Here is a 15,027-nt window from a genome sequence, read left to right as displayed (position 1 = left end):
TTTAGACGATGAGGTAAGGAAGAAAATCATAGACCACTTAGAAGAGCCAACCCCGCAAAGTCTACGGAAAGCGTTGAAAAAATTAAAGCTAGGGAAATATTACAAAGCTATTCCCTATCTTTTGTCTGAAATTACCGGTAGGCGTATTCCTCATGTCCCAGATATGCAAAGGGCCGAGTGGTTATTCTGTCGGCTGGATAAGGATATTCCCTATTACCCTGATGTAATCTATGAAATATTCCAGCAAATGGACCCCAACCACCCGCTGTTAGAATGGATTCCGAGAAGATGAAATGTGCAGCCGAAATCCACCTACGCTTTTTTCAAAGCAAATGTCTACTGAGTGAGTTTTCTTTGTAGCTCCTCTTTTGCCTCCTGGTAGATCTTTTTGCGAGATTCCTCGGAAAGATCTTTTACGATGGTTTTTTTATTGCCCGACTTTAATTCGCCGTATTTCTTTTCCTCCGCGAGGATCAAAGAAAACTCCACGTTGTCGATTTTACGGTCCCGCAGAGCTTGGGAGACTAAGTCGGCGATGGTGTTAGCCTTTGCTCTTGCTAGGGCTATGTGTGTGTCGTGCTTGGATATCTTACCGGACAATTGCTTCATAATACCTGTCGTAACAGCGGAAACGATGCCGCAGACGGCTCCAACGCTGGCCAAAGGAACGCCAACGACTATTCCAGGTCCGGTGAGTGAGGTAGCAACGCCGGTGCCTGTAAGAGCCACGGACATGGAGCCGGAAGTTATCGCGATTTTATGTAGTATGCTTCGCGCTCTAGCATACTTTTTCCTGACCTCCTCATAGTGTTTTGTCTGCCCCTCTAAGTAAGCCAGGATTAGATTTGCCTTATTCAAGCGGAAGTTCTCGGCGTTTAATTCGTTAGGTCCCTCCCTAGGTAAATCAGGATAAAGTGGAGGTGCTGATGGTATAACATCCATTATATATACTAATGTACGACGCCTTTGGGAATAACGTAGAGGAGCAGCCGCATCATGACAACAGGGATTATTGGAACTGGAGGGCCTTTAGGAAGATGTTTCCACATGCAGACCCTAGTAAGTTTGAAAGAAGACCCGACGGTATTTACTATAACGGCTCCAGAATGTACAGCAATGCGGACTTGAAACCTACGCTGGTGGGGCAAATAGACAATCAGCTGCAGCATTCCACGCCTACGGTATCTGTGCAGCATCCCACGGTAACGCCTAAGCCTAAACCCGTACAAGGTTGGTCAAAGGAATTATTGCTGGGTACCAGTACTTATACAATACCCGCGGTGTCATTCGATAAACATCCAAGCCTGGACCTAACGTTGAACATGCGGATCTCTAACAACCATTCCTTTCCGTTAAAGGTGCGAGATATCTTCAAAAACGTGCCCATTAATCATACCACCGCTAAGGAATCTCATGAATGGTTAAGTGGTCCTAACATGCGTTATTGGCCGCAGCAGTTGAACTTTGCAGTTTGGTGTGCCACTAGCGGCTGTGGTGTAAGTGCAAACTTGATGAAGGAGTCGATATTTATGTTTCATTTTCACTTTACCGTTCGAAGAATACTACATGAAATGGGTGTTATTGCGCTGCCGGGAGATGCCGCGTTTTATCCAAGAGATAACAAATACAGCGTGCCGGCTTATGATAGACTTTGTAAGGAGTTTGGAGTTGTAGGGAAGGATTTCCGATGCACTACGGGCGCTAACAATGGTTTGGGACATATTTGGGCTTATTGGGGGATTGGTGGACACGAGCTAAGCGATAAGGAAGTTCATGCATTGAATCTACGATGGAACACTGGGTATCATAAAGAAACTCACGACAGTAGCACCTTCTTCGAACCAAATGCCAAGACCACTAAGGAAGTCAGAGACGGACCTCTGTTCAAAGACGAGGGTGGTAAGTATGCAGGGGCCAATCCACTGATTATTAAGATTACCAACGACGAGCAAACGAAGCAATACTTTAACTTTATACCCCCAGAAGGTAAAGGGTTAACCAAAGCCGGCCTTGCCCGTTTAAACCGCAGCATAGAAGCTTACGTGTATTCTATCCTTGGAGCTCAGGTAAATACCCGATCAAGCATAGTGGAGAATACCGGCGCCGCAGAAGAGACGCGAGCCGAAGCCTTGATTTTATTCGAAAGTTCAATCTTGGAGGGCGACATTAGCAAGGGCGTACAGCGTTACCAACTAGCTATACAAAATTCTAAGGCAAGGTTGGACTATGCAGTAGCCCCGGGTTGTTGGTTAATGCCTAGTAATTTATCTATAAATACTGGCTCTGTAGTAGGATACAACAACAAACTTCAACGAGCTACTAAGGATATGAAGTTTGGGGTGAACGACGTGAACTCTGACACCATTAGGAGGCACTTAGTCGAACAGCCTAAAAAAGTGTACCAACCACCTAAAAAAGAACCATACCGAGCGCCTAAGAAAGAACCATACCGAGCGCCTAAAAAAGAGGAGGAATATGACCATAACTTACTAAAGGCCGGCTTAGCAGCTGCAAGCATTGGTTTGAGCTATTATATATGGCGATGAACAACCCCTACGTAGCTGGAGTAGATTGTGTCTATACGACTTACACAGGCGAGAAAAAATACAACCAGGCATCTTGGGTTGATGTCACGGGCATGTCCGTGAATTTGAATTACTCAGGAAAGAAGTTAATCCTTTGTAGTATTTGCATTGGTACGAGCAGCCATGCCAACGTGGGCTTTAGGTTCCTGGATGAGAATGGCGTACTGCAGCCTATGCGTGCGAAGACAAACAACAGGGAGCCTGCGCATTTCTCCGTAGAGCCCAACCCAACCAGCGCCGAAAATCTATCGGTTTGGACTTTCCACATGGTCGCCGATTGCCATGGGAAGGTAAAGCTACAGATAAGAGTAGACGATACGGGAAAGGTTACGGTAAATAGCATAGAAAATCAAAGGGATACAGCTTATAATCACGCTACCATTAGCACCCTTACGGTAATGAGTCTCTAGATATATGAACCCACACGCGAAGGAAGAAGGCTTTCATTACTATTTAGGGGAGATTTATTACCAAGGGGATGAGTGGTTTGATACCGGAATTTGGGTAAAGGTTGGGGGTTTAGGATTGGTAATGTGTACCCTTAACGTTAACCTACGTAATAGCTGTAATCTTGGGTTTAGGATAGTAGATGAGAACAACACTCCACTATTTCCATATAGAAAAAAAGTAAATAACAGGCACTCATCACACTTTACGTACGAGGCTTCAAGTAGTAGTAGGGAAAATCAGTCGCCGGTGGCTTTTCATATGATAGTTAATTGTCAATACGCGAAGCTTCAACTTCGCCCCAGCGACACCGCAGGAGGTGATAAGTATAAAGGCTTTGTTGTATTTAATGCCGCGACGTTTAAGGGCGACGTGGTGAACGCTGTTTGGAATCATAAGACCATTAGCACTATGAGCGTATTACCGTTAGTTCCGCATTATCAAGGTGGTGCGAATACTATCTTTACTTATCCCCAGTCGAGAACACCTCGGGCGCCCGACGACGATAAGCCACCAGTAACATACAAGGATAAGATTAGCCCTTCATCTTCTTCAGGAGTACCACCCCAATAGCGACAACCAAGATCCAAATGTTATTCCCCACGAACTTTAACAGTTCGCCGCCGGTCTTCAGTGTCAGGCTTAAAACGCTACCCAGCAGCCCAGGAAGACCGGCTGCCATCTTTTTTCCCAAGTCCGTCAGCCCATTGCCTAATTTCTTTACGCCCACGCCTGTGGCCTTAAGTGTGGATAGGATAACTCCTACTACGCTTGAAATAGCAACCGCAAACGCCAGCGGAATACCATACTTCACCAGAGCTCTTTTTATTTTTTCCTTGGTGGTAAGCCCCAACTCCTTTTCCAGGTTTTCCTTTTGAGCCCGCAATTCTGCAAGGCGTACCTCGAGGGCCTCTACTTCCTTTTGAGCTGCTTCCCTTTCTTCCTCGGTACGAGTTTGGTCCTCGATTACTTCTTGCTGCCGCTCTATTTGCCCCTCCAGGTCTTCGATGGCCTGATCTCTTTGCCGGATTTGTTCCTCCTTAGTATTGATTTCAGCCATTAACCGCCGCCTTTCCACCAAAGAGCCAGCTATGGTGGTTTGTAGGTTTTCGGTATCGTCTCTAATTAAGTCTAACTCTTGCAGGGCGAGGTTAAGAGCCCTTTGAGTTTGATTTCTTTCACGTCGAATTTGGGTTCTTTGGTCTACCAACTCAGCCTATTTCTTGATTTTTAAATTCGACTTCCCTCCTATGTGCGTCGGCAAGCCGTTGGTTTTGCTTCATGTATTCCTCCTCCCTTTCTTCCAGCGTTTCTCGCAGCGCTTCCACTGAGGCGCCAGAGCCTTTAGCCTCCTCCAAGTCTCTTTGTGCTTTATCCCTTTCGCGCAAAGCTTTATCCAACTGGTTCCTCATTTCTACCATTCTTTCGTTACCAAACTTCTTTTCAGCATCGACGATTAGCTGAGTTTGCTTTGCGTATTCTTTTTCCCTTTCTTTTAACGTTTCTTGCAGTTCGATAGCGCGTTTTTCTAGCGCAATCCTTTCGGTTAGGGCTTCCAACCTATCTAACATGCTTCGGGTGGCCGCTTGAAAGCCCCTTAACCTTTCCACGTTAACCTTAACTGCGCCATTTTCGTCGAAGAGGGTCTGTGGTTTTGTCCAGCGGTCTTTGTCGGGAGACCTCATGTCTTTAACGCTTATGAGGACTTTGTTTCCTTTTTCCGTGAGCCTTATCTCGTCGTCGTCAAGGTGGGGATAAAGCTCATTTAGCTCTTGCGTTGCCCACTCTACGGTTTCCCGCGCGGCTGCCTCCGGCTGCTCCACGTTTCCCATTTCCAAGTACTCAGGGGCGGGTTCATTAGGCTTCTTAGTTCTCCACATGTCTCTTAAGGCGGCTTTGACGCTTTTCCATCTACTACCAAACTTATTTTCTAGGGCTGCGTCGTAAACTAGGGGGTCGGTTTCCGCGCCCTGAGTTCATGCGTCGAATTCGTCGTCATTAATGTCGACTTGACCTTCTTCGGTAAGGGGATCGAAATCCGTTCCTTCTACTTCCATTATATATGATAAGCTCAAAGTTAAATCCCAACGTATTACCTAAGCAGGTTGGCGGACTAAAGGCAGAACGCACCTTTCACCGGGTCACATTCACGCCATCCAGCGCAAAACCAGGAGAAACCTTGTACGTAGGCGTACCCCGTCTAACGGATAATTTGGTGTTGGTCCCTGGTACCTTGGCGCTAAGGTTCGACCTAGCGGTGCAGCCCAGCACTGCGGATGAAAGAATTATTGTTAACAACGTGGGTCGCAACATTGTTTCTAAGATGCGCGTAAAGTTCGCCGGGGAATCCTTGCTGGACTTAAATAGGTACGATCTGTACACCACGTACAAAGACTTATGGTTAACAGCCTTTGACCGCGCGCAAAGGATAGAGCAGGGAATTGGTAGTGTCATTCTACGTAATGTCCGCACACCTACGAAAACGCAACCTACTGACAGCAGCGGAGAAACCGCAGTGGCAGACGCAAAGCGAATAAAGACAGCCTATGGTAGTAAGTACGTCATACCACTGGACTTTGAAGTGATTACGAATCACGGTGTGTATTACCCAAGACAGTTATCCGAGTTACAGTTTGAAGTAACTTTAGCAGATGCTAATAACATCATTGGTGGGCTAAGCAGCGCACTTACCACAACAACCCCATACTCTATCACTAACTTAGAGCTGCAGTACGAAACGGTATACAGCGAAGAGCTGGCCCGTAGCGCCGGCATAGAATACAGCTCCGGAAAGGCATTCCTTTACGACCACGTAGTGATGTATAAGACGTTCAGTTTCTTGGATAAGACGGATGAGGTTATCAACCAAAGCATTAACCTCCCCCGAAGAAGTCTCACGGGGTTAATGCTGGTGTTTGCCAAACCCTACGAAGCCGGCAAGCGCGACTCCGAAGCGTTCCACAACCCCAACATTACTAACGTTGGTATTAACATCAACGGCGTTCCAAACAAGGTTTACTCGCAGGGAATAAAGCCTGAAGACATTTACAGGGAGGCAAAGCGTAAGTTTGGCGACCAAATTAACCCTGAGGAATTCTTTAAGGATAAGTATGCGCTGTGGATCGATATGCGCACCATCAACGATGAAGACCTACATGGTCAAGGTTTACGTTTAGTAAATACGCAGGATGGCATAACATTGGAGATCAAGCGCACCAAAAACACCAGTGCCGGCGACAGCGACAAGATAAACTGCTACATCTTCGTGGTGTCTGATGCGCAGCTAAGCGTAGAAATGAACCAACTTAAAAGTGTTGCATATTAAGGTTAAAATATTTCTTAGATATACAATGCTACGCGTATTTGAAAACAACGACACCAAACTGCAATGCATAGTGCAAGGCGAAACTTTGTACTTCAAAGCGAAGGAGGTGGCTTTGGCGTTGGGCTATGAGCGCCCTAGAGATGCAATTAGAGCACACGTGTCTGAGAAATACCAGAAAAGATGGGTTGATCTACAAGGGGCTGCGAATCACCGCTCCTTTACTACGCAACCAAATGCCGTGTTTATATCCGAACCTGGTTTGTACGAACTGATATTTAGCTCCAAACTAACCAAAGCTGTGGAGTTTCGTGATTGGGTCTTTGAGGAAGTCCTACCCGCGCTGCGTAAGACGGGTAAATATGCAATAGACAAGCGCTTCGACGGTCCAAACAAGTTGGTATTCAAAATAGAAAACGAATTTGACCTGCATAAAAAGGTAGTGGATTACATCCGCAGATTCTATCCCAAAATGCTCATAGCCCCTGGTCTAGGTGAACTGCAGGATTCAGACGGCAAACGTATAAAGTGCTGGCAGAAAGGATATCAACGCGGTCAGCCCGACTTAATGATCTTGAATGCGCACACACATTACCGTGGATTCTGCATAGAGCTAAAGACCCCGAAAGGCAACGGCAGGTTATCTGAGGATCAGCAACTACTCTTACAGAGGTATGAAGAAAACGGCTATAAGGTGCTCATAAGCAGCGACTACGACGAAATCTGCAGGGAGATCACTGCGTATGCTGAACACCTACGAATTCCCTGCAGGTGGTGTTGTAAGGGCTTTAAAACCTCGGAGACTCTGGCAACACACTTAAAGATATTTCATAGATTTGAGACTAGCGTCTGCTAAAGTCCGCTGCGCTTTAGGATCCGCGGAGCACCAATGACCAACGAAGGATCCTTCCAGGAATACCTTGCCGCAATGAAGGCAGGTGTATTTTTTACGCGGTTTTGGGGGCGTAATGCAGTCGGCAGGTGGTTCGCACGTAATACAGTCCATATATTGAAAGGGTGATTAGGAATCCTCCCAGAAATGCCACAAAGTAGGCTAGCATATACCTTTAAAGGAGGTCCTTATTTTTCTTGTTGTTTTGATGATACTTAACAAACAACAAGAAAAATAAGAATGGGATTTGCGCAAACCCCATTCTAAAAGGGTCTCAGAATGTTGAGTATAAGGTTGTTATATTGTTAAGGACGTTTATTTGTCGAGGCAGTTGAAGATATGTTCCTCTTCTCTGATGCAACCACAGCGGTCGCACTCTTGCCTCCAATACTCCCTTTTAGTCCACGGAACGCCTTCGGCGCGTTCAAAAGAGGGGAAAGTACGGACTATCTTCTTATGGTAATCTATGCGATTCCTTAAGTAATCCTCTTTATGCGGGCAGCGACTCATCATATCCGCACATTGGTAGCAATCCACGCTTCCAAGTCGTAGCTCCCAAAGAGAAATCGATAGTTGACTTCATGTGTTTTCCGATGCGTCTGTAAACGTTGACGACTGCTTAGTATCTTATTACAGAAACTACACTGTCTGCTTTGTTCACAGACGCCCCTTTTCAGGTGCTCGGAGGTGTTAGGGAATTCCTTATTACAGCCCTTGCAAAGCCCACAAATGCGTTTGTCTTGATGTTGTCGCATCTTTTGAACGGTGCTGAATTCTTTACCACAATCCTTACAAACTTTACTAATTGGTTTCTTTGTGCAAACGCCACGACGAACGTGGTATTGTAGTCTTTGCTTGGTGCTGAACACCTTTTTACACATTGAACAGTTCATTTATACTTAAGTGTACCTTAACCACAATATAACGTATTTTTAACTTTATTGTTAACATTCTGAGGTATCTTTTAAAACAGGTCTGCAGGAGCATACAGCTGCGTTTAAAAGATGTCTTAGAATGTTAAAGATAAGGTTGTTAAATTGTTAAAGATATATGCATGAGTCATTTAAAAGATGTCTCAGAATGTTAAAGATAAGGTTGTTATATTGTTAAGGATGTGTGTATGCTGCTTTAAAAGATGTCTCAGAATGTTAAAGATAAGGTTGTTAAATTGTTAAAGATATACATATGAGTCGTTTAAAAGATGTCTTAGAATGTTAAGTATAAGGTTGTTATATTGTTAAGGATGTGTGTATGCTGCTTTAAAAGATGTCTTAGAATGTTAAGTATAAGGTTGTTAAATTGTTAAAGATATACTGCATGAGTCGTTTAAAAGATGTCTTAGAATGTTAAGTATAAGGTTGTTAAAGACTATTACTTTTTTAAGAAGATACCTAAGAATAAGGTTATTTCTTTCTTTAAGGAAAGTAGTATCTTTAACAATATAACAACCTTATCTTTAACATTCTGAAGTGTCTTTTAAACAGCACACGTATATATCTTTAACAATATAACAACCTTATCTTTAACATTCTTAGGTGTCTTTTAAATGACTTACACAATTTACATAGGATATCGCGCATGAGTCATTTAAAAGATGTCTTAGAATGTTAAAGATAAGGTTGTTAAATTGTTAAGACTACTATTTTAAGAGATGTCTCAGAATAAGGTTTGTGTAAATCCCATTCTTAATGAAAACAGCACATCTTTAACAATTTAACAACCTTATCTTTAACATTCTTAGGTATCTTTTTTTTCTTAGAAGTAACATCTTTAACAATATGATAACCATACACTTAACATTCTAAGACATCTTTTAAACGACTCATGCAGTATATCTTTAACAATTTAACAACCTTATACTCAACATTCTGAAGTGCTGTTTAAACGACACACGCAGACATCCTTAACAATTTAACAACCTTATACTCAACGTTCTGAAGTGTCTTTTAAAAGACTCTACAGCGGATATCGCATAAAGTCCTGCACGCTTTCTTTTGCCCAACCGGCCATCGTCAACAAGGCACCAAACCTCTCCGCGCGCTTCAGACCGCACATTTCATCGTACAATTCCTGCACGCACTCCCGCAGCCGATCGATCTCCTCCCTTTGCATTTCTATGGTGTCTCTTTTATCTTTTGCGTCGCCGGCAATCCTTCTTACTGCGTCCACTGGGTCCATCGTATATATAATGGATCCGAACCATATTCCCTGCAATGTTCTGATCGTAGGACCCACCGGCTGCGGCAAAACGCAGTTCGTAGTGGAGCAGCTATTAGGACCCTTTAGATACCGTTTCGACTACATAGTGCTGCTTTGTCCCACCTACGTGAATAACCGCACCTGGGAAGGCATAGGAGTGAAAGATGACGACTTCTTTGTGGATATTTTGGACCCTAATGAGTTATCCAGCCATTTGAAGTTTTGGCACAAACAATTCCCCAAGAATACACAGACACTCCTCATACTGGACGACATTGCCTGTGGGGACGACGTAAAAAGACGCACTTCCGAATTAGTGAAGCTCGCTTTCAGCGGCAGACACGACAATATCAGCGTTTGGTTGCTTTCCCAGCAGCTTACCAGCATCTCTAAACCCTTTAGGGAAAACATAGGCTCCCTGGTCGTCTTCTACACGCCCAGTCGGAGTGACCTGGAAACCATCTTAAGCGACTACGGCGGTGAGATATCCAAGGAACAGTTACACGAATACATGCGGCATTTAAAGACGCACCAACATTCCAAGATGATCTTCTCTTTGAGGTTTCCCTACACGGTTGGAATCTATGATTCCTAATGTATATGGATATTGAGCAGCTCTTAGATGAAGTCCCCACACAGTTAGACGAAAGTAACCTTAAGGAACAACTCAACATCCTCGTGTCTTCGGGGAAGTGTAAAGAAATGATAGGTAAGGAACTTACCCATGAGCAGGTTAATAAGTTGTCAGAAGAGGAAGTCAAAAAGTTCCATAAGAGGTATGAGGCTGCCCTTGCAAGTAAGACCACGGACGCCGTAGCAGACTCCGCTATCCGACTTGCCACCAAGCTTCTCGGACTTGCGCTGCCCATAGACGACGTGGAGCAACTGCGGAAGGACATAAGCGAGGACTATGTCATATCCCAAGAACTTAAGATAACCTGCGGCTGGTTGTCCTTGAAGTGCGGTAAGTTAATGGCAGTCGCCTCTGTGGCTTTGCACGTAGCTCAGCACGTCGACTTGAAGGAGGTACTGGTGTCTTGGAAGGACTTCAAGAAGGACAGAGAAGTCGAAAAGGTCTTCCAGGCAGCACTTACTGAGGTACCTGATCAAGTCGCCTCAAGTACTTAGTCAAGTTATCCTTAAGTACTTAGTTAAGTCACCTCAAGTACTTACTTAAGTCGTTGTCAAGTACTTAGTCAAGTCGTCCTTAAGTCATTGTCAAGTCGTCATCAAGTCATTGTCAAGTCGTCATCAAGTTACTTGTCAAGTCCTTCAAGTCCTTAGATATAAGATGAGTGGCACCGAAGAACAACCACCCGTAGAAGATACCAAGATTACCAAGGCTAAATCTCCAGGCAGAGTCGCTGCCGGAAAGAAGCTCGCAGAGATGAATAAAAAGAACAAGGCAAAAAAGGAGGAAAAGGTAGAAGAGAAAGAAGAGGAATCCTTTATCAATCCTGGGTACGTCATTGGCGCGATAGGAATTGCTATAGCAGCAGGCAGCCTCTACTTACAATGGCGTGCTACGAAGCCAAAAGTAAAGTGGGAGGCCGCAACATATCGCGCACCCGTGCAGGAGCCTAGAAGCAAAATACCCGTAATGGAATAACCTTCTCGCTTTGTAATATAATGTCGACCGCGTTGTTGAAAACTGTTGAAGAAGCAGCTATTATTACTTCCATCGTTGCGGGTATTGGTTGGGTAGGTAAGAAAGTGCTCAAAGAAGACTTTACTGAAGACCCAAGCAAGAGCTTCGCTAATTTTGCTAAGATGACCGCTGCCGTAGGCGGGGCTATCATGCTAAAGGATTACCTACGAAAGGAAAAGTACCTGCCTACGGCGTAATATATAATGGCTAGCGTGGTCGTAGGCGGAGTCGTCGCAGCTTTAGCATTCACTGGAGCTAATTATGGCGGTCAATATTTGGATAGATTAGTTAGAGGCGACAAAAGCGGAGACTTAGCCGCTGAGAGGAAAAGGCATGATTTAGCGCTGGAGAAATATCAGCGGGACGTGGCAGCTTGGAATGAAAAAAGACAAGCTTACAGGGATTTGTTGGACAAGAACTACCAAGACAAGATGCAGGCGGATAAGAACTTCGAAAACACAGACTACGCCTTCAAACTTTATGCGCAAGCACACCCCGACTTTAGGTTAAGAAAGCCTCAGTTCAAGAATTACTACCAGCCTTCTAAGAAACAAAAAGACAATGAATTGGTCTTTGTAGGAGTCGCAGGACTGGCAGGGGGCGTAGCTTTGGCGTATCTGCTCTAACGAAGGAAACTGTGTTTCCTGAAATATATGATTGTCTTTTTGGAAAGCGACAAGAATGACTTTACCACTTATCTGAATCCCCCCATTAAAGCCCATAAAGTTCGGTTGGTTAGTTGCTCTTTGTACAATTCTTGGTATAATTTAGTCAATGCCTTGGTCACTGAGCATAAAGGCGGCGGCAATTATCAAGGCGTATTGCTGCCCGATGGACATTACACACCAATCACCCTTGCTAAGGAATTAGCAAAACACGGTTATACGCTCACCACAGGATTGCCGCACGAAATGACCCTCAAACATAATATGCCAAACTATTCAGTAACTTTTGGAAAGTCTGACCCATTGGGATCTTTATTATGTGCCTCGGGCAAGACAATTACCGACACAGCCATACCTGTGAAATGGAAAGTCGCATCCTCTTACGAAGTCTATTGCGATTTGGTTCATAGTTACAACAATGGAAAAAAGTCTTCTCTTATGTCCAAGTTTCTACCCAAAGGTAATCCATTTGACCTGGTAGAATACACCCCCATTTCTTTGAGCTACGACTTGTCTAATTTGGTAGAAAGCATAAACATCACCATTAAAGTGGACGGAGAGACGGTGGATTTCAACGGACGTAAGATCAATCTTGTTTTGGAATTCATATAATGGGTCGAACAGAGGACAAACTCAAAAGGATTTACTATGGGCCTGAAGGCTATTGGAAAGGAGCATCAGCTATTAAGAAACTCGCGACCGCGGCCAGGGTATCAGAAGAAACGGCTAAGAACTGGCTAAGAAAACAAACCCTCTGGCAAGTTTATCTTCCCGTGCCCAAGTACATTCCCAGGCCCAGCTTCACCGTAAATGCCCCCAATGAAGTTCATCAGGCAGATTTGCTTTTCTTACCGCACGACAAGGTGAGAAGAAAGACCTATAGGTACGCTTTGACCGTAGTTGATATCGCAAGCAGATACAAGGACGCCGAACCCATAACCAGCAAGGATTCTGGGGAAGTCGCAGAAGCCCTAGGTAGGATTTATAAGCGCGTTTTGAAATGGCCTAAGCTGCTGCAAGTGGATGCGGGGACGGAGTTCATGGGCGTGGTTACCAAAACCCTGAAAGACCACGACACTAAAATTAGGAGAGCTGAAGCAGAGTACCACAGGGGTCAGAGCATTGTTGAAAGATTTAATAAGACCCTGGCCGAGCGTCTCTTTGGATACCAGTATTGGAAAGAGCTGGAAGATCCCTCCAAACGCAATAGGGAATGGACTCAGAGGCTCCCCCAGGTCGTCGCGGCTTTGAACAACGATGCGGCCAGGGCTACGGGAATAAAACCCAAGGATGCTATAAAAAAGAAACACGTGGAACACAAGTCCTACGTCAGAAGTTCGAGGGCGGTCGGACTGAAGGAAAAAAAGCTCCCCCGCGACATAGTGGTCAGATACCTCTATCAGCCGGGGGAACTCGAAGGCGGCAGTAAGAGAGCCACGGATCCTAACTGGTCTTTGGAAACGTATGAGATTTCGAAGTCCGTCACCGAGGAAGGGCAACCCGTGTTGTATTACCTAAATGGCCCAAGTCGTGGATTTGTCATGGAAGAGCTGCTCATAGTCCCCAAAGACTCAGAGTAGCGCAGCTCCACGCGCCCGATTACACTCTAGGCATGTCAGTCTTACATTGCCTCTGCAATGCCCGCGTTTGTTATTTATGCGATCCACGGAGAACTGCTGATCGTCATTTGGGTCAAACCTCCATAGTAGAGGTATGTTACACTTTGCGCAGCGGGCGCCTTTCTTATAGACGTCGTCCACGCATAGGTCGAACGTCATATTTTTTTCTTCGTCGTGCCGCTTGTAGCGAAGGAGTTTCTTAGCAATGTTCTCTTTGGCTACGTCTTCTGGCGTCTTATCGTAACGCAGTTGCGGCCCCCAGGCTCTTTTCAACTGTTTGGCATATTCTACGCGGCTTACGGCGGTGTAGATAAGGTTGCTCCAACACAGCCGCTGGTCTATAATCCATAAGGTTTCTTTTATGGTAAGCCCTTGCGCGCTGTGGACTGTCATGCAATAGCCCAAGCGCCAGTCCGGGTGGGAGGTTATTTTTTCCACCTTTTCTATGGGCACCCAGGCTTTATCGTGGGTAACTGCGTTCTCTAGTCGAACATTCGTGCCGGGTACTAAGACATCTCTTTTTTGCATGCGGGTGTCAAGCGGCTTATAACAAACAGGCACCAAATGACTAGGAAACCGCTCTCGGTGTATTCTCAGTAGATCTTTTTGTATGTGCGACTGTGCTGCGCGTTTGCTGCTCAGCACCAAATCCTTTGGATGCCATGAGTACAGGAAGTCTTCGTAAGACTTTGCTCGTACTCTCTTACGTAACACCTTAGATTGTTCGGCGTCGCTAAGGCCCCTTAATTCCGCTTTCAGGTTTCTTATTTGATCCTTGCTACGGTAGTCTGTGTTAATTTCTTCATGATAGTCTACCATTTCTTTTAGCCATTCGTGGGGCATCTCTCCGGCTATAGGAGGTGGTTGACATGGATCTCCGGCAAATACAACTTGGCACTTTCCGCGGAGGAAGTCTACGAACTCCTGCAGGATTTCCAAAGGCACGGTGCAAATCTCATCCCAAAGTATCACCGGAGGTATGTCATGGATGGCTTCCGGCACCCACTTTTGTCCATTCCAGCGAAAGAAGCTGTGGTAAGTTTGCGCGTCGTAACCCATACCGCAGAGTTCCCTTTCCAAACGGTGCGTTGGCGTTAGCACCTTTATCTTAGGAAAGAGTTCTAACACACGCGTCGTCTTACCGCTGCCTCCCGTACCGTAAAGGTAAGAGAAGCGTTGGTAAGAGATTGGGTCCGCAACCGACGGCAATGGCTCTTCCGTCGGCGTTACGGTGCCCCGGAGGTGTTCTCCGTGATATTCTACGCGTTCTCTCCAAGCTTTTATTTCTTCATCTTTGACACGCCATTGACCACTTTCTGCGAGTTCGTCGTCGGTGTAGAATTCCTTCATCTTTTCCAATACTTCGGGCTTTACGTACAAGGAATCCGTGGCTACGCGCGGGATGTCCTCTTTGTCAAACCGTAGGAGCATCGCAAGTAGGTTAATGTGCGCATAGGCTAACATGCTGGCACGCAGATGATAATACTGCGGTCGATGGTCTTGGTAGTAACACAAAGCATTCCATTTGTGTAGTTTATCATCTACAAGGTAGTCCCACTTTTCCACGGATACCATCGTTCCTTGATCGTGGGCACGCTTGATGAGGAAGCTTAGCTCACCTTCGTCCGTTATTAGGCGTCGCTGCATATG

The sequence above is a fragment of the Actinia tenebrosa genome, unplaced genomic scaffold (assembly GCF_029948245.1).
Source record: "Actinia tenebrosa isolate PJP-AT-01 unplaced genomic scaffold, QUT_ActTen_1.0 PGA_scaffold15__27_contigs__length_11533743, whole genome shotgun sequence".
NCBI classification, from domain to species: Eukaryota; Metazoa; Cnidaria; class Anthozoa; order Actiniaria; family Actiniidae; genus Actinia; species Actinia tenebrosa.
The sequence above is the reverse complement of the archived record's forward strand: the minus strand, read 5'-3'. Positions refer to the sequence as shown.